Here is a 20,404-nt window from a genome sequence, read left to right as displayed (position 1 = left end):
TCAGGGAAGGAGAAAGGTTAAAGAAAGAAGAACGCACCTCAGAAGGAATGTCATGCAGTCTAATTTTCCTCCATTTTGGTGGGGGAACCTTGAGTAGGTATAGGTGCTAAAATTTTTCATCTTGGTAAATATTCTTTGAGTCTTGTGTCCGTATAGAGAGGTCCATTCTGTACTTCGATAGCTTTAGGAGTATATGCTGCTGCCGCATCCCCTCCTCCTAAGCAGCGTGGCTTTTCAAACTCTTAACGTTCTCCCGTAGCCGCTGTAATAGCGGAAATACAGTACCCAAGGACCGAGTGTTATGTCTTTCTTGTTTCTCACCAAAAACTCTGGAATTACTGTTGCCAAGGTCATATTGCAGAGGGAGATAATTAATCTCTAAGAAACTGCCTCCTCTCTCAGTTGGCCCTGAAAATCTTACCAGCAGAGCAAATGCTAGTGCTGCAGGACGCGCTGTGGCTGTTACCCTGTTCCTTCAGAAACCGGCTTCTAGCCCAGAACTTCGGAGGAGTGAAGCGCTGCTACTTGTGATCACAGAAAACACTTGAATGAACTGGTTCCTTTCAGCCACTGTTGAATGCAGCAAATGTTTCTGGAAACACTAGAGGTCTAGCTTTATTGATTCCAAACATTCTGCCAAAATATAGATGCAGAATTTTCTATGAGTTTCTTGTTGCTGACAGCTGTGCGTGGAAAAAGGTGCCTGGATTTTTGTATTTTTTTCTGTTTCTAATATGTTTGTATGAAACCTCCATAATGACTGCCAGTAGGTAAAAAGAAATCTTACTTTTTCAAGTTAAAACCTGTCACTCACCTTGTCACGAAAGTATGGACACTTACCAGTATCCAGAGAGACAACTAGGCAGTAAGATACACAATGAGAAAGTTACAAAAATTGCAGTGTTTCAGTAACCGGTGTGAAGCAAAGTACACAAGACTCTTTCTGAAGATTTACATTTCTTATCAGGCAAATAATACAGTACAGTGTAAATAATGTATAATGTAAATAATACAGTATAATGTAAAACTGTCTTCATTCCTGGTATTGGAGTCTCGGAGTGCCAAGTCTTGAGCTTTTGTAGCTGTCACCCTCATTCCTCTGCAAATAGCACAATCTAGTTAATATTTTCCACTCAGACTCCACATGCGTAATGGCTTGGGCAGTTTCAAATAAATGCTGCCAGATGATGACAAGCTAGATGGTAATATTACCCTAGAAAACTGCGAAGTAGTAGTGAACACGCACCTACTTAAAAACGTGGTAGTTCCACAAGTTGGACAGTGATGCTGAGAAAAATATGCCACAAGTAATAAGGCATGCATTCTCTAAGCGGGCAGACGGCCATGGTACTATGATTGTTGTTTAAAAGAATAATGCATCTTCATTTGCAATGGGTAAGCTATTCGTGGGAGCTTTAAAAAACGTGGATAAAAAGCTGCAGGAGCAACTGAAATACAAAATCTGTCACGGTGCAGCAGATAGGGCGCAATTTCATGTTATCAGTTTTCACAGCTCTTTTTAACTTCAGCTGGAGTTTGGTGTCCGAGTCTTCTAAAAATAAAATCCTGAGTATTCTGAGTACAGTGGAAGTGTGTAAGACAATATTAAAACGTGGCTTTAATTTCCTAGTCCTAGTTACAAGTGTGTACATCCTGGCTCTTTATTTTAGGCAAACTGTATGTGAAGAAATTCAGGAAAAAGCAAATGGAAAGTCAGGTGATACAGCAAGCATATTTGATAAGTCTGTCCATACATTAACTCCAAGCAAGGAAAATCAAAGAAAAAATGAAGTGTCTTTGCTTGTTGTAACAAACAGGAAGGCTCATGCTTTTGTTCCTGTTTAGCAAAGTTTGTTTTCAGGAAGAATAAATGGAATGATAGTCCAAAGTTTTGCATTAGTACAATAATTATGTTTATCGTCCTGTTTTCCTGTAAATGTGGCTTTAGGGATCAAGTTTCTTGGCAGAAAGCACTGTGACGGTAGCCTCTCTTCTCTAGAAGGTTTATATAAGTGAATCAGAGAGAGCAACAAAGAGCTATTAGTGCTATGGTATATTTTAAAAGTCAGCTTGTTGCTTTAATTCCTCAGTATCAGACAGTTTGGCCTCAAACAACAGTCTTCTGGGGCTAGAGATTACACAGAGATGGATGGCAGTTTTCGGAGTTGCAGCAAGTGCATTTGTGTTCAGGCATTGCTACAATGCTGGAAAAATATGGTGTATGCTGAGCAGATCATATTTCTGGTAAGTTCTCTTCAAGTAAAAAATGCAGAAGTTAGGAAGTAAACCTATTGGCTTGCTGAAAAAATTGTGTCTACGTTTCTTTGTTTCATCAAATAGTGCCAGAAATGTTATTTCTAGATGGTATTTTTTTGTTTGTGCAGCCAAAAAGCTATTTTTTTTTGTTTGCGCATGTACTCTACCCAAGGGTGCTGTTGTGTCACTAAGTCGTTTCATATGTGATGTTAACGTGCTGGTCCTAAGACTACAAAACGCATGTTCTGAGGAGAGCTTGCAATGTGTAACAACTTTAAACTTATTCTCATGCCCTTCTGTGCACTATAAAGACCTGACTGTGATTTGAGATGAGGAACTGAAACTTGCTTTCAGGCCGCGAATACTGAAATACTGCCCCGTAATAGCTGTGGGTCAACTTTTGCACTTGTATGGCCTGTGCAGTCTTACTGATGTCATCTCCATACTGATTTATTCATTACTGAGTAGAAAGTTCAAAGTGGTGTAGCAAAAATAACCAAGATACCGAATTATCAATGTCTTTATGTTCATGGTACTGGCTGAATTTATTATTGTTGATTCTGTACTGTCTAATTGCATTCTTTGCATGATGAGTTCAGACCCAAAATGGAATGGGGATTTATTTAGTAAATGTTGCTTTACAGTTCTGAAGTACAGAAACAGGGCTCTGGAGGAGGCCTTTGCACCTGGCCTGCTTCTCTGTCAGTTTGACACTCTTCCCCCCCACTTCCCTGTGGCAGTTCATTATGTAGGAGCCAATTATATGTGGACAACAGAGAGGCTGATTGCCTCTCCTGTACAAGCATCTTGCCTGGGGCCTCACTGGCTGTACTGTGTTGCATTCTAGGCATTTGCTAGCTACACATGTTTACACAGCGCTATGTAGACGTGTCATTTTGAATGCTGAGCGTGAAGAGGCAAAATTTGGCCTTGCTGTTACACAGTTGGCTTCCCCTCCCTCAAATATGCAAACATTACTCTCTCCAATGTCATTCTTTTAGTTAGATTTGCAGAGGTAATGATGTACAGATGACCGCTGCAACTAGAGCACTTGCTGGAGAACCACAGGGTAAGTGTTTCTCATTGAAAACAACTCTGATGATAGTATCACACACGTTAGCTGCACTGTTTTGGTTGCCAGACCCTTTCCTGTATGATGATTTCTTACAGCACCTCCCTTGGTGGTGTCATGGGTCTTCCTGGAAAAAACCAACCACCCAGAACTTTGAAAAGAAGGGTTTTTAATGGTCAGACTACCCAGAGTTTTCATAAAAGTTTGAAGACCTCAGGGAGGTCCCCACACAGCTAGCTAAACAGGAGGTCTCTCACCAAGAACCCTCACTTGGCATCAGAGTTAGAAGGGGCCGGGGTCAGTGAGATGGAAGTGATAGAAAGGGAGACCTCAGGCAGGGTACCTCAGTTCTTCAGCCTGAGCTAGGGCTGTATGGTGGTGCAAATGCACATGGACTGGACATGTCTCACGCACAGTACCTGAGTGCCAATTTCGCTGAAACTGTGGGCTTCCACCTTGCAACTGATGTCCTTTTGGGCAGACTGCAGTGAAGCCTCATCATTATAGTGCACGTGGCATGCATTGCCACAAGACACTGAGTATTGGACATTTTTCTGCACAATTATGAAGCTGAACAGAATCCTAGCAAAAAGAGTGAAAATTTGCAGGCAAATCTGTCTTTTAACTGTTTTTTATTTGTGTACTTTGTAATGTGTGTATGTCTGAAGCATTATTATTTTACTGCACGTATGAGAAGGCGTTTCACTAGCTGTGATACCTGGTGGTTCAGGATTAGAGAAATCTTAGCTTGACATTGGCCCCTAGGTTAAAATTGGCTTTAAGGTTATACAGGTATATTTTGACACTGGATTAGAAGATGGTGGCACTTAAAGCTAATTAAAGCACAGAAAATAGTGAGAATCTCAGAGTGGCATAGAAGGACCTAGCTATTGCCTTTCAGTGTGTGTGGCCGTTCTTTCTCCTCTTAAGGTCTCCTCCTATTTCCAAAGTAGCAAAAAGTAGTATTAAAGTTGTATTTAAGTACCAAAGGGAAGTTCCCTGTTGGAGCAAACCTGGTGAGAATACAGATTTCCCTTTGTTTGTAAACGATGGAGGTAGTCAAAGTGGGAAAAGGCAGGGGGTGCCGTGCTGCCAGAATGGCATACGGGGGAATTGCTGCTGGAACCTGACACACTTGCAGGGCAGATTAGTTCAGTGTTTTCCAGGCTAGAGGAGAGGGTAGATTTGAATGATTTAGAGCTGACATCCGTGGTTGAGGAATCTGACCCTGCAGTCTTGTCCGTGGACTCCAGAGTTACTGAAGGGGCGTATTTGTTCCCAGGAATCTGTAGAAACGTGTGATGTGGAACAGAAATTCTGTCTTCTCCTCTCTGGCAGGCTGCTCAGCTGCCTGGATATGTTTTTCCCCCCTTCAGCTGGACATTTTTTCATTTAAATTAGTCTTGTAAATGGTCTGGGAATATGTGCAGGCTCTCTGCTTTGGAAACTTTTCCTCCATTGCTTCAGAACTGCTGCAGTCCTACACTGCAATGAGAGTTAGTGTGTGGTCTCGTTTTATTTATTACTGCAACACTGACCTGGAAGAGAGAAAGTGAGAGGGAATTCTATAATTTATTACATATTTGACATTCTATTTTAAAAGATTGATAAACTGATCTTTACATTATTTTGTACCCTTAATTGATGGTGTCGCTCTTGGAGACTGTCTGGCATGTGCAGTGCTTCAGGTGTTGCCTAGCTTTTCTGTGAGAGACCTGCAGAAGGGCAGACCTGTCCATTTCAAACTGTAGCTTGTAATAGATGAGATCTCCACCGTACCTGGATAGCTATAGAACCAACACTGGTTTCTGTTAGCCAAATGTTTTTGAAAGGTTGTATCTGGAATTACTTTGCTGTTAAAGCTAAAATGACACACTTTCTTCCTTTATATGTTTCAGCATTCCCTCTATTTTAGGTCAGATGATTCATCTCTGCATTACTGTTTCTGCATTTCCATTGCCTTAATTGGATCTTTTGGAGGCATTATAGTCTATATGGAATTGACAAATGCTATTTCTAGAAACAGACAGTTTCCTTCCTTCCCTCCTTCCTTCCTTCCCTCCTTCCCGTCTTCCTTCCTTCCCTCCTTCCCTCCCTCTTTCCCTCCCTCTCTCTTTCCCTCCCTCTTTCCTTCTTCCACCTCCCTGTCCTCTGCTTTCCCCTTCCTCAGTCCCAGGTTGTTTCTTTCTTCTTGTCTTTACTGCACCACAGCTTTCCAGGGAGCGAGCAGGAGGTTTCGCTCACTCTGCTGCTAAAACGTGACGGGTTTTCTTTAGCCATGAGCTATCTCAGAGGAAAGTCCTTGTGACTTTTCATGCTGTTTTAAGGTTCAGCCAAGTATCCACAAAAACCCTTGCAGGCAGGGGATGTCAGGAGATGTCCTGGACCAGCACGTATGCTGAGTATTTTAGATGCTACATCAGCAGTTACTGCTATGCTCTTTTAACAGCAGGTCCCAGTGCACAGAGGGTGACATGGTTGATTTTCCTCCCACTCTGACCTTTTCTCATGATGTTGTGCCTTCAGCCACCAAGAGCAGCCTTCCACCCATGTGCCCACCAACACAAGGACAGCAGTGGTTTCTGTGTAGAGTGGTTAAAAACTAGGCTCAACCTAATTGCATCCCCATATGTCTATTGGGTGCAGCTGTACGGAGAGGCTGGTGCAAGTGTTGAGTTAACCATAGCTTAACAGATTACTGCTTGCCACCTAAGCAGAAAAATCTGGCTGGAAACATGTTTTTAGCCAGTGGCAAGCTAAAATACCACTAAGAATGGAGAACATTGAAGTGTTTAATATTTAAAAATGCCGTCTGTGATGCCAAATTGTTAATAGATTTGTGTTTAAAGATGATGTATACATTTATGTTTTAAAGGAAGCATTTGAAAAAAAGTAATTTGTCATTACTACTTACAGAGAACTCTCTGTTTGCAAGTTTAAAATTTTGTAGTTCGAGAGGACTATTACAATCATGTAATAACACCTTTGCATGTAAATAGTCCATTAATTCAGTCCATTAACCCTGCACTGAATTTATAGCTTCAGATAGAGCTTTACCTTTTCTACCTCCCTGAAAGACTTGACCTTTCAAAATCACCTCCTCTTCAATTAAAGAAAAAAAATTAGGAAACCAAGGAGCACTTCCTCTGAAAATGTCTTAAGCAAAAGAGGTAAATAACGTTATAGCAAAAAACCTAACAATTTTCCAGGACTGGAAGCTGTAACTTCAAGAAAGAAGAAAAAGGCAGGGTTATTTTAACAGTGAGGATTATTAACTACTGGAAAAATTTGCCTGGGGTTATGGTGGCTTCCCTGTCATCAAGACCAGGTTCCTGTTGGGGTTGTGCCGCAGGGGGTGCATGTGCCCGGCCCATTCCTGCAGGCGTGGCTGGTGTCTGGAGCCTGTGGCAAAGCTTCAGCAGGGAACTGGCCCTCACAGTCTACTTGAAGCTCTGAGTGGGGCAGCCTGAAGGGTCATGTTGAGTGGGCATAGCCAAACTCTTAAGTCCTGCTAAACTGCATACTGATTGTTGTCACTTGATAGCTACAGATTTTAGTGAATTAAAGAGACTTGTTTGTGGTTTTTAATCTGCTGAAATTTCTGGACATGTGTTTGGCTTCAGGTATGGGCTTGTTGGAATAAAACCTAGGCAAAACTTTGCAATGTGTCACTAATGGATGACCTAAAAATAATAAATCCAGGGCATTCTCTCAAGATATAGTGATCATTTCCCGTTGCCTGGGAATATCTCTGGCACTGACTACAGAACTGGGAATTTATTTTATGATGCTGTGCAGAAAAATTCATTTACAATTTTCCACTGTGATTCCCCCAAGAGGAAGAACCCATGGCTCATACAGAGAGAGCAAATTTTAGTGACACCTTCTATTCATCTTGGCAAATTCATGAGCAAGTTTCTGTTCCTCTTTCTATACTTCCATAAAAATTTACTGAAAGACACCCTTGTCTTTCATTATGAATTCATCATGAAAATTCATCCCATTTATTTTCAGTGGGAATTAGCTTGAACTTACTCTAAATAGCTTATTATTTAAATTTTAGTTTATTTTTAAGAACTCTTTTAATAATCCTGTCTTCACATGGCATGCAAAAATCTTTGCCCTTTTCTTCAGGGAGGACTGTGAATTTTTGTAATGTATCTCTAAAAAACATTTTATTACCCAGACAGTAAGGTGATTTAGTTTAAAGGGAACCTCGTACATCTATAATGCCTTGTGCTTGATAGAAGAATACAAAGACCCCAATTCCATAGTAGGTTTCAGGCAAGTAAGCTGCTGCATACCCCCCTGAGCAACAGTATTTGCCATGGCTTGTAGAGTTGGGACATTTCTGTGACTGAATTCAGCCCCCAACAACAAAAAGGACAAGTTGAATGTCTTTGCTCTTTTGGAATATACTGATGAGAGCAAAAAACCTTCATGGTTTCTTGGGCTGGGAGAAGTTTTTTGTGTGACCTGGCATACACCCAATGTACATCTTCAAGCTGCAGTTTTGGGGGAATACGTTAATACTGGAAATAGGCTTGTAAGAACTGACACCATGAAGGTCATGAAATAAATCACGTGGAGCCATTCCGATGACAGCCACAGCGGACCTGTTACACATTTAGAAAACAAATGCCTCCTAAAATCAACAGTTTCAAATAGTTTGAGTTTCTTCTCGCCGTTGGTATTTTAACATTTGGTCAATTCCTCTGATAACAGTAAACCCCCAAATCTCCTTTTATGGTAAATTCTATTAGAGTGGATCCTGCTGTTGATGGGAGAGCTAATCAAAATTAGGCTTAGCTGGTGATGAGCTCAACAGAACGAGTGAGATTTTGTTCTTGTTTTTCTTTTGTTTACATGGTAACTGGCTCTTTCCTTTTCCCATACAAATAAATGTCATGTAGCATAGTTGAGATGTGCTGCCTTTTATTTGCCAGAAGTTGCTAATAATTGAATCACTTGAACAATGAAATTTGGAGGCAAGACTTTTCAATGGAAGAAATATTAATATCCTACAGAATGAACTTTGTGGCATGTCAAGACCACCCTGTCACACCTACCTCCTAAAACTTATGAATTCTTTTGTTCTTACAGGAAAGATGATGAAGTCGTCCATCAAAATTCACTGTTCAAGTCACACACTTTTTAGCACCGTCTCAATGGTTTTAAACATCACCTCAGCAGCATCATCTTTTCATAGCACAGCAAAATAATTCAGACATCAAACTGATCCTAAGTCAGTCCGTAAAATACTTTTTGAGGAGAACAGATTTTGAACTGATCCTTAAACATGCGAAAACAAAATACATTTCATTTGTTTTCATAGCAGCTAATTGCATAATGTGATTTAGCTTGAATGCAGAGAGCTGGAAAGAATAAACAACTTAATGAGTTCCTTTGGGACTTGCCTTTATGGTGCGCATCTAAAGACTTGTTAAGGACAGAGACTTAAACTAAACTGATTCTAGAGGGTGTTTACAACATCCAGCTCAAGCATTCAATGCACAGGGAGCTGTTTCCTTCCTCACTGGTTGCACACAGTTGCCGGAGAGTGTAATGAAAGCCACTGTTTCTTTTTTTCTCCTTTGCCTCATCTACCCGCCCCAGAACTGGTCCTTCATTGTCACAGCTGCCTTCTGTATAAATTGTGATGCTTAACGAGTGTAATAATCATGGTTGAAAAATGGGTTTTGTAAGATCAAGTTTCAACAGGCTGATTGTTCCATCAATTTTAATTTAAATATTAACACTGTTGAAGCAAATAGAATTCCTCTTGCGGTGGTTTTATCTTTGCACGTATGTTTATATACATGTATATATGTATGCATGTACCTGTATGTATCTGTTTATATATACATATATATACATGTACATGTGTTTGTGTGTGAATATAAACATATATGTGTACAAAATTAAATGTATGTAATGGCATAGACATCAGGATAAGGAAAAAAACCTAAGCAAAACATTCATCTGTATTTACTCTTCAGACTGATAGAAGTGTGAAAGGGGAAAGACAGAAGGCAACCTAAAAGTAAAGTAGATTAAAAAGACCTTTCTGCTTGGATAATCATTAGTGCTGTTTGTAGGAATGCAGAAAAGATTTTCCTAAGTGGACATTGAGTTATGTGCATAACTCTTACCCTTTTGGGAAAACAGTCCTCCCAGATTTATTTTTAGACAACCCTGGACTGAAAATCAGCTCATTCTTTAGGGACTAGGTAGTTGCATAATGTAGGCCCGACTCTTCAAAATTCAGATGTTTGCTTTTAAAAAAAGAAGCTAGATCTCCCACTTTGTACCTGGAACAGCAGAAAGCTAGGGGGTACCATTATTGTTGGAATTTGCCTTTGCCTCCTTTTGATCGTGTCTCCCTTGGAGGGTGTGTCAGCATCAGCGTCTTATAGGCAAAAACGTTCTGACTGTTCCTCCTTTCTCTGCCCGAAGGACCAGAGAATTACACAGAACCCATTTTTCAAGGTCTACATCACCCTTGTGCCAAATGGAACTCCAGGCAATTGGCTGAGTTTTTGGCTGCGTTCTGTCACTTGCTGCAGCTCTTTAGAGTGCAAAACTGCCTCAGCCATGCCATTTTTGACATGGAAGTATTGCTTTAGTTGTGGACCATATGGTAAATGCTTTCTTACTGGACTCCTGTTATCATAAAGATATGATTGTTACCACGAGGATACTTTTCTGTGTTCATTCCACAGCATGAGGTTTCCACCTTTCTGGTAAAGAAATGTACTCACCGCATCATAGAGGAATCGTCAAATTCCAGCACTGACATCAGGGTGATTTTCTCAGCTTAATGATTAAGGGTCTACCCGTCTGCTGCTGTTTATAAGCCCTCGGGCTTATCAGGTGAGCTTTTCCAGTGCCCAAAGTTGTGTTAAGCATTCTTGTCCCTCTTGCTTCTGGAAGTACAGATTTATAAAAACCAGATCTTTTGCAAGCAGGGAATGACATTGCCCATCAGTATTTTTCCTCAGAGGTGCATAATGGCTTAGAATCAGGGTCATATAGGCAAACCATTCATTTAATTCTTGTCATCAGCTAAGCTTTTGCTTTCTTAAAGCCTTTGCAGCTAACGCATGGAAGTTTTGTACTCTGTCCTAAAGCCTTTTCTGATTTTGCCAGGGGGCCCTGGTCCATCCATCCCATCAGACCTCTGAGAAGCAAAGAACAGTGAACTAAAGGAAAATGTGCTAGATGCAATCCTATTTCATTTGCCTCCCACTTTTTAAGAAGTGCAAACACATCTCGTTTCTCTCATTAAACTGATGTAACTGATGTGTGTAATTATATCAGCAGTACTACCTTTTTGGGGAGACACACCTACCTTTCAATGAGAATTTGAGGCATTAAATCAGTGATGCTGTGCTCCGTCATCATGAGCTCCGTCTCTCAAGTAGGGCAGTATTCAGTAGTTTTTGAATATGATAGAAATTATTTGCAAAGATGAAGAGTGATGGAATATGTGTGCTGATATTTATACTTGGCATTTCAATGATAGATGAATGTTAGTCATTACAATAATCATGTTCTCATCATCCTTCAGTATCATTATTATATCTATAAACCGAAGGCCCTATCATTTTCACCGGCAAACAAAGAAAATATTCCCTGCCCCAGAGCACTTGTAATCCAAATATCACAAAGGACAGGGTTACATGCCTCCTTAACCAAAGCCAGATGTTTGATTTCAAGGAGGGAATTAAAATCTATTTTCACTAGGGAATTTTTCTCATGTGGAAGGTCAGCATGGGAAAAGCACGCAGGAAGTTTCCCTACTGGCATTTGTGCTAATTAAGGTTGCAGAACAAATTCAGTAAATAACCCATTGTTTTCACAAGTCAATAAACATTTTGAAAAGCATCTCCTTTTGAGCTTTAAATATCAACTCTCAATATCTGGCAAAATGTAATTTTTTTTTTTTAGTTAAATAGAGTGAGATAATTTTGGTTGGGGTTTTTGTGATCTGAAAACTGGAAGGAGAGAAAAATCAAGAAAATTATTTCCTTCTATTTCACAGTGCATGACTATATATTTCTCTTCACCTGAGAATGCCAAAACCTGTTGTGAAGTCTCTTTGTGCTCCAAACGTCGAACCTCCTTGCCAGGCATCTCTCCTTTTTCTTGATTAGGTTTGCAAAGAAGGTGATTGATTGTTTCTCTTATGGTTTAGCAAGCCAGTGATGCAATATAATCTTTATTCCAAACCAAGCATTTAGATTCCTACTTCCCCTTTCAGCACTATGATATTTTAAAGAAACTGCCAATGTTTATGTCAGCAGTTGATGTTGTTAGGAGGTAGGAATGATTTTGTTTTCCTGAGTTCCTGGAGAAGCAGACAGTGCTCCCTAACTGACGCAGGAGTCGCATGTAGGATAGGGTGTAGAAAATGCAGCAGTGTTCCTGGCACCAGAACTGGAAATATCAGTGCTGAGGAACTCTGCTGAGATGGAGCACGGTTCTTCCCCAGTATAATGTAAAACATGCTCTGAGGATGGAGGCTTCCCTCTGGCTGCACAGTCCTGCAAAGGGCCCCTCTTGCAAGAGACCTGTGGGCTAATATTAGACTTCCACTCCTCCATTACTTAATTCATAGGTACTGATGGAATAAATCATGCTAGTGTGCTGGAAAATACTGTGCAAGCTGGAGCTTTGCTCTCCTCTGTTTAAGCAAAAGCTTGAACTCAACAGATGCTTCAGATGACCTAAGTCACTTGGTGGGTGAAACCATGGTGAATGTATATGTGTCAAAATGCAGAGTCAGAGCAGGATGCTAACAGCCTCCTGCTGAGTAATTCAGAGGGCGGTTTAGCCCTGTAGTGCCTCCTGGGCAAGTCAGAATGTTTGTTCAGACTTGGCTTGGTTCTGACAGACACCTGGTGCAGGGATTCTTATAAATAGTTTGTAATCTTTATTTGGGGGAAGGGTATGAGAAAGGGCATGGAAAACTTATGGATCCTTTGATTTTAATCACATTGATGATTTAGTACCAATCTCAAAACAGAAGTCATTTTTAAAAAAAAAGAAAAAAAGAAAAGCACTTCCTTACTGGATACAGAGAGTTCTCTGAAACTATTGGTGAATTTTCTGTTTGTTCAGATTTCCTCAGAGACACAGGTTTGGGTTCATAACTTTCTGATCATTATATTTTGTCCAAAGACTATATCTCATTCTCTTTCTTGCAGCCCAAGCTTCCCTTTACCCCAAACTTCCATTCCATATTGATTTTAATAATTTGGTGGTCTTCTGCCTGTTTGAAGATCTCCCTGCCTCCTTTGTACTTAGTAATCCAGTGTTCATCTGGGTTGATCACCATTATAGGTATCAGCAGGAGGAAAAAAGAAATCATACACCTCCTCAAAACAACTTACTGCATTCCTTGTTCTAAACAAATCTATTCAAGTGTTGGTTCCTTCTAACCAGATTAAAAGCTCTTGTTTTTTGCAACCCTTTTCTGAAGTCTCTGCTAAGTATTCACACAGTGGAGGTGGGGTGCCATAACTTGCCCTGTGTGTGTAGTAGGTTCCTTTAGTCCAGTGTTTCTGCCTTGAAAGATTCCTCTTCATAGGCTTCTGTGCTTTTAACTGAGCTGGCTCAGGACGACATGGAAACAATCTTCCTTTAGGTCCTTCAAAGCAAGAAGCTTCCTATATGCATTTAAATCTAATGCATCAATAAAAGATCTTGTACAGATTGTGAAACATTCTGGGGTTTGGACTATAGATTAGCTTCTGCAATAATTTAGAAAAACCTTTCATCAGAAACATGTGCTTGCATCTGTGTGTATATCTCTATATCTCTTAGCTGGAAATAAGGGCCAAATCCTACTTTGACTAACAGTGAAAAGCAGATTGTGTGTTTTGGCTGGTTTATTTTTTGCTTCAAATCTGCTTAACAGAGGCAGATTTTACATATGAATGCAAAAGATGGATTCATGAAGGGAATTGCCAGTTGGATGGACTGTCTTTCCTATCCATATCCTTGCTGTGTGTCGGATGGGTTTAGGAGGGATAAGAAGTAGGGAGTCATCCTTCTTTCAAGAGGAGCAGCCAGTGCCTTCAGTAAAAAATGGGTTGCAGGCAAGTGGCACTGGCACAAACCAGTGAAGCCTGGCGACATCTGTGTGCTGGTCAATGGTATTTGCAAGTTGTTGCTGTTCTTGAGCCCTGTGGCACTAGGTCAGCAAGGCAGCAGGAGATCTGTGTCAGCGCCGTGTTCCTGGCCCTTTGCTGCAGGGAGCTGACGGTCCAGCCAGCGAGGCAGTGTGAGGAGGGGCTCTGGTTCCACCACCAAGTGCTGATACAGGCCAGGCATGGTACTCTTTGCTGAACAGGGCCTTCAGGTGGACTTGGCCCTTGTACCCCATGGTGGGGTGCTGAGCAGGAGACCCTCTGACTTTTCTTCCAAGTAAGCCTTCATAGCAAAAGGTAATATTCACTGCCCAGACTTCTTTCTTTTGAAAACACCCATTTTTTTCAGTCTTATAAACAAGAAACATACTATGAAATATCTTAGATGGGACTTAGTTCCCTGCAGCACTGCGAAATCATGTACGAGGTGTGATCAACAGTCTCATCTGGTACCAAACTCAGCATTGGGAATGGGACCATGCCATCAAAGCACTGGAGCAAACAAGAGCTGCTCTGTGCTGAGATTGCACAACCAGCACTCAGTCAGAGGAGCAAGGCCAGGCAGAGGTTCAGCATGACCTCCGCCTGACTCATATTTTTTCCTCCTGTTACCAATAAGAACTTTTTCCTCATGAGTCACTTTAAAACAGTTTGTGCGTGTTCAGGGAAACAACAAAACCCGAAGATTTTCCTGAGGAACAGTTTGCCGATGAGACAGAACAAATCACTGAATACAGTCAGGGACTGTTCTGCCTGCACAATTGAGCTCATTAGCTCTTAAGACTTTAGGTAAATGGGTTTTACTGTCGTTTGTACATGTCCCTTCATCTTTAATGCATTTTTCTCTGAAACACATCAGCGAAGTAAGCAAGTGTTACTATTCCACTTTTTTGATATGTGTCTGAAGCTCAGGGAAACAAGGACCCTTTCAAAAAATTGCCAGTTTAGCTGTTGTCCATCCTAACGTAGGCCTAGCATATGCTGGCAAAACAGTGCTTTTTTCTGTTCTACTTTTTTCTCAGGTAACATAAGCAAAAGCATATATATATTATTGTAGCCATGGCTTTCACTAGGTCTGAATTACTGGGCTTTATGCCACCCCCATGACTTCATTGCAGTGGCAAATCTGACCTGCGTGACTTGGTCATGGCTCCACAAGAGGTCCATGGTAGGGGCAGGGAATTGAAGTCCCTGAAATCGTGGACTAGTGTTTTAACTCAGAGCTGAGTAGTTAAAGTTTCTGAGAAGTTCGGTCCTTTGTAGGGAGTAGACATTAAGATGTCCATTATACATATTGATTTTCAGAAGCTGGAATAAGTTTGTATCATGATACCAGGAGTGATTTATTTTGCCTTGCCTCTAACTGGACAAAGGTTACTTCTGGCTAAGTCAGCCTGTTCCTCTTTTCTAACACCTTTTGGCCTTGCTGACTGATTTAAGCCAGTTTTGACAGAACAGCTGCAGGCTTAAAGGCAATTAAGTTCCTGCAGGCTTCACAAAGATCAGGAGTGGAAAAGAGCAAAGAAACTTTAGCAATGCCCCACTAAGGGAAAGACTGTGATTTGACCTCAACCTTTACCAAACATCTGAAATACCATAGCAAGGGCAGTTTTTAAGACTGCCCTGATGATGAGACAAAATTCACATGGGAGTCACAGGGAACACAATCATGGGGCAGAAATCAGATGGAAATCAGGTCCATCTGAACTTCTTGTCACCTTCATTGGCAGCTAGTGGCATGGTTTCACCTGCGTATCCCTGACCTCAATCAGTTTATTTCCACTGTGAGATCCTCAGGACTGATGGCACCTCCATCCATTCCCACATGCTGTGGCCATAGTCTGGGCTTTCTCAGATTGACAGGCTGTAATCAGATTGAAATGGTGGGAGTCTGGAAGAGGTATCTGGGAGAAATTTACTGACAGCTGATTTTAAGAGATCAGGTTAAATGATTTAGTGGTTCTCAAGCTTTAGGTCATGTGCACCTACAGGAAGGTGTGCCAGCTTCTGGAACACAGAACAGCTTTTGTTAGGTTCCCGTGGAGCCCAAATGCATAGTCCTGTTTCCTGCATGCAGACCAATCCATCTTGAAACATCATGACCATTTTGGGCATCTGAAATAGAGATTACTTCTTAGACAAAATAATGCAAAGTAAAAAAAAAAAATGTTCCAGCAACTGACCTTTCTTTGTCAAACTCCTAGTCTAAAGAAGATCTTCTAAGTGACTAATTAAATCAAAAGTGAATCCGTCTAAAGAAATAAGTGACTAAAAAATATGATGAGAAAGCCTGCTGTCAGCCATAGTATTCCAGTTACTGATAGTACGGTGTAGGAGAGTCAAATCCCATCTCTGAAAATCTGCTTCTTGATCCTGTGAAATTATACATTAATGGATTTTGACATGGCTTTTATTGGCACAGCCCTTCTTTGTAAAAATTGCATACTTTAGATAATTCAGGCGTTACAAATGTAACGGCAGAAGATACAAACAACAGAGCCAGGAGAACTGATCAGCTCCAGATGACTGGGCCAGGAGGACTGTGAGGAGCTCCTTCCAGAGTGCACTCCAGGTCACTACCCGCACCACACTGCCAGGGCTTTTATTCCACTAAATACCTCCTTCTCCATTCCTCTCCATTGACTTTCCTCAACATGAGAGCAAAAGTGAGCAAATTGTGCACCGGCGTCCTAAGATAACACCTAATTGAAAGGAACAAGGGATAAAAGACCAAAACTTTACCTAGGAAATATACCAATGGTTACTAAAACTATAATTATTTGTAATGAGCCGTACATGTACGGGTGGTGAGTTTTCCAAAACGACTGATGAATCTATGTAGTTTCCCAGCAGGAGACTCTGCACTGACATGTGCTGAGTAAGCTCAACTCATTACAGCAACTGCAATAATGTGAAGAAAGAGCACATGCTACTGCCTGGGATGCAAGGCATCATCTTAAACTTACTGCACTTAACACAGTGCAAGAATACGTCTGGAAGATGTGAAAGTGGTTGCTCAGGATGCAGGATGCATGCTTTATTGCCTGGGTGTTCTCTTCCAATATCTGCATTGCTAAAAAGCTAAGTTGCTGTGTGCCTAAAGGCTTGTAACACTGAAGAAATAATGCAGATACAAATCAGAACTGCAAAGAGTTTCCAAATTACAAGGTAAGTCCTGAAATAGACATGACTTTTGTATCTGTTTGTAATTTAGATTAAACGCCCACTGACTTTACTTACAGCTTTGATTGAAAATGGGTTTCTTCATATTCCGTATTTAGGAACTGTTTCATTCACTACTACAGTAAAGTTGCAACTCACGGTTAGTTGCCTCACCCTGAATGTAAGCCTGCTCCAGCTGCCAGCCGTAAGACTGAGCTGTAAATATGCAAACTTTTATCCATGTTTTTTAATAGTCCTAAAGATGAGCTTAAGGGTGTATGCTTAAGGATGTATACTTAAGTCTTTTAGAACGGGGGGTATTAGTCCTTTACTGCAATTTGGAGGATCATACTTCAGTCATAGAAGAAGTTCTCAGAGATGATGATTACATTTGTTTTATAGCTAACTCTGGAAAGCAGCAGCTGTTTAAGACATGGCAACCCTATCTAGCAATTTAGGATTGTAAGTGGGAGAACCCAAATGCAACCCAAGTCATATGCCAGTCTGGAATTACATCTATTTGAATTTGGCCAGGACATACACTTCTCGCAGAAGGTGTCAGGTCAGTTCTAAGGGCTAAAGATACTTTTTGTGAGTGCTAGCTGAAAAATTTCAGTTGATATTTCTTTCAGAAAATTTAGATTGTTGAAAGAAAAATATAGACCACGAAAAGAAATATTTCTATTTACAAATTGAACTTCATAAACTCAATTCCTCTCTCTTTTTCTTCAAATTAGCGGGTTTATAAGTCAGATGGCAACCTCTGTACGGCCTACAGCCAGGGTCTCCCTGTTGCCTCCCTGTGCTGACAGGAGATGTAAGTGGTGCACCTGGGGGATACAGCCTGACTAGACCTCCTGGTGCATGCAGGAAAAGGGCTGCTAAGGTACACATTCTCCTCAGACATAGCAGAAATATTTCCAAATCAGTTTTTTTTTGTGTGTGTGTTGAAATGTTCTCTACCCATTTTCCCATTTTCTGCAAGAACATTTTTCAGTTGAAGTTTGGGCAAGCCTTAATTTTCCTTTTTTTTTTGTTTTTTTTCCTCCCTGATGAGCTTGGCATTTTACTTTCCAAGCCAGAAGAATAGCTCCCAAGTGCCTTGGCACTACACGGAGCCCTGGCTCTGTCCTCTGCCAGAGGATCTGAACCATCCAGCAACTCCCCTCTTGGCCCCACATGTTCTCTAGGGCCCCAGCTCTCCTCCTACCTTGTGAGCGATAACACAGTGATTGCCTGACAGTGTTTTACAGAAACAATATTACTGATATTCTGAACCTACACAAATGAGAGAGTTTGTGGTTCCTGGCTCTTTCATCCACATGAAATTGTCTGCAATACTGTAATATATATTCAAGTGCTGGTCTGAACATCTTGCCTCAGCTCCAAGAACTGTACCTGTGATTTTCCATACTTGAGTGTCAGCTCCTCATAAAATATCATGCTGTGTTTACTCTTTTTCTTTCTTTTCTTTGTCAGTGATATTTCACTGAAGTTATTGTCCTGCATTGGAAAGCTGCAGGCACATGTATCTTGGGAACTTGCCTTCATGATTTACACAATAAAAAGAAAGGGATTTTGGTTTCTCAAATCTCCTGACTCATGCCCTGCCTAATAAGGTTCTTGTTTGCCTAACATTGCTCTGGTTTATATGATGCTGAAATTGCAACGAAATGAGGAGCACAACGAGAGCAGCTAGTAAAACAGCTTAAATTCAGGAAAAACATTGGCATAGACATTTGCTTTTACTCTTAGTTTGTTTTCAAAGTACAGAATTAAAGACCTAAAAAATAGTATTACCTGATGTGTGGAGAGAAACAAAATTCAAGATCCATATAACTGACATTCAAGGTATGTAAATCTGGCTCCTAGCTGTCAGTTGTTCAAAGTGTGAGAGGGAATAAGTGCTTAGAAGGATAAACGTGGACTAAACCAGCAATTTTGAAATGCCTTTTTCTTAAAATGAGGCGGGGGGCGGGCAAGGTGAGTAGGTAGAAGAGGCAGGTTCCCCGGAGAGAGCGCGAAGGAGAGAGAACTGGCAAAATTCCCACTGGAGCCTCTTTGTTTCTGTTGCCAGTAGTTATCACCCACCTGCAAAAGGTAAAAAAAGAGCACACCTTTTCCCTTAACCCAAAAGCTTGCATGTAAGGACGATTGAGCTCTACCACCTTGGAAACGAAGTGATAAGAAGGGCTTATCCAGGACAGGTGATACAATGGCCAGGATCACTCTTATTTCTGTTGTCATCTTCTGGGCAGCCACATGGCAGGGAAGGGGAAATGAAATTACAGGTGAGTGATCCAAACCTGGTCAGAAGGCCACGTCTGTTCTATAGGACAGCTTAGTTTGGATGTGGGATACCTCTTATTTGAACTAAATCAGCCAAGGTGGCCACTTCCCAGAGAACTAGTAATGTCTCAGCAACCATTTAAGAATCCTCTGTTGATAATTAAACAAAATCTAACCAAACCAAAATATAACCTTTGTCCCCAACTCTTCATCCCCAGACAAAAGCCTTGTCATTTCCTTTGTGCCAGAAATGAATGGATAGGATTGCTGCTTTGTGTTCAGTAATTTGCAAATTTTTATGAAAATTGTCTTTAAAATAAACTTTTGGAGAAAAGTATGTAGTAATGTGTCTGGCAAATTCCTAGAGATGCTAAAATGAAGCTGTAGAAGACATGTTTACCTTTCGTCTATGGTATGGGCTGTAATTTGGAAAAACCTAACCCAATTGCTAGGTTGTAACTTAAATTATATCCTAATTTGTTCTTAATTTCTGGTTTGATTTAGTTAGATGAGAAAAGACCGTGATTTTTGGCTGCTTTTTGTTGCATTTTTTTACTTAAGTGGTTTTGCAAGTCTCAGTTAAAATACAAACCATATTTCTTACAGCTTTGCAGACTTTTCTGTTATGCTGTCAAAGTCACAGCTGAAAAAGGGGTTTCTACAGATTGGGGGTCGGCAGAATCTCCATTCTAGAGCCATTTAAAGTCAATGGTGTTGACTTTAAAAAGAATTTGGAATACCCAGAAAAATTGAGCCATTAATCCATTTGTCTGCCTTTTAAAGCTGAGTTTGAATCTGCCCCCCATGAACCTGTTCCAAAGGATTAATTTTAAGGTTATGTCAAGAGAAGAAAGGGGCTTGTCTTTGGCTCTTGCTCCAGCGAGAAAAGATTTTGCAGATCCCAGCTCACAGTGGCTTTTCTGGCACTTGAGCAGTGAAGTTTCCAGAACTGCAGCTAAGTCTATTGCATAAATGCTATCAAGCATTTTTTATTGCTGATTTTCGGCCATTCTCTCTGTTCTGATCTGGGTTTGACCTTGGGTTATAAGCAGCCTGCTCCTATGCAGACTTTCCTTTCAGCCTTTCATCTCAGTATTTGTTTTGATTACTAAAGTATTTGCTTTAATTGTTTCGGCTCTGGCTTAATAAAATGTATACTTTCCCTGACAGTGCTGAAAGCGGGTGGTTGCTAAGATAAAAACCTAAAGTCCAGAGATGATAGGCGTAACATATCCCTTCTAATGCCAGGTGACTGCCTTCTCCTGCTTTGTGACTGACTTCAGCTTTGTGTTGCTGGAAACAACAGCCAGAGCATTTTAATTCCATTTGATAGTGCCATAATCCCATAGATGGGGGTAATGAGAACAGAAAGCCAATTTGCTAAAGAGCCCAAATTGATCTAAGCCATATTGCTCAGCAGGAAACTGCTGTCAGCAAATAATAGAACTCTGTGAGTGTCAAAGCCTGTTTT

General features: G+C 40.8%; 1 protein-coding gene across 1 annotated transcript in view; it reads left to right on the top strand.

The window, feature by feature from the left end:
* Positions 1-1,991: 1,991 nt before the first annotated feature.
* Positions 1,992-20,404, top strand: part of UMODL1 (uromodulin like 1) — an 84,132-nt gene continuing 65,719 nt past the window's right edge. The window contains exons 1-3 of the mRNA XM_075099312.1: positions 1,992-2,244; positions 3,258-3,325; positions 10,051-10,201. The gene's annotated coding sequence lies outside the window, so the exon portion shown is untranslated. The remainder of the gene's footprint in view (positions 2,245-3,257; positions 3,326-10,050; positions 10,202-20,404) is intronic.

This window comes from Phalacrocorax aristotelis, chromosome 1, assembly GCF_949628215.1.
Source record: "Phalacrocorax aristotelis chromosome 1, bGulAri2.1, whole genome shotgun sequence".
In the NCBI taxonomy this organism is placed as follows: domain Eukaryota; kingdom Metazoa; phylum Chordata; class Aves; order Suliformes; family Phalacrocoracidae; genus Phalacrocorax; species Phalacrocorax aristotelis.
The sequence above is the reverse complement of the archived record's forward strand: the minus strand, read 5'-3'. Positions and strand labels throughout refer to the sequence as shown.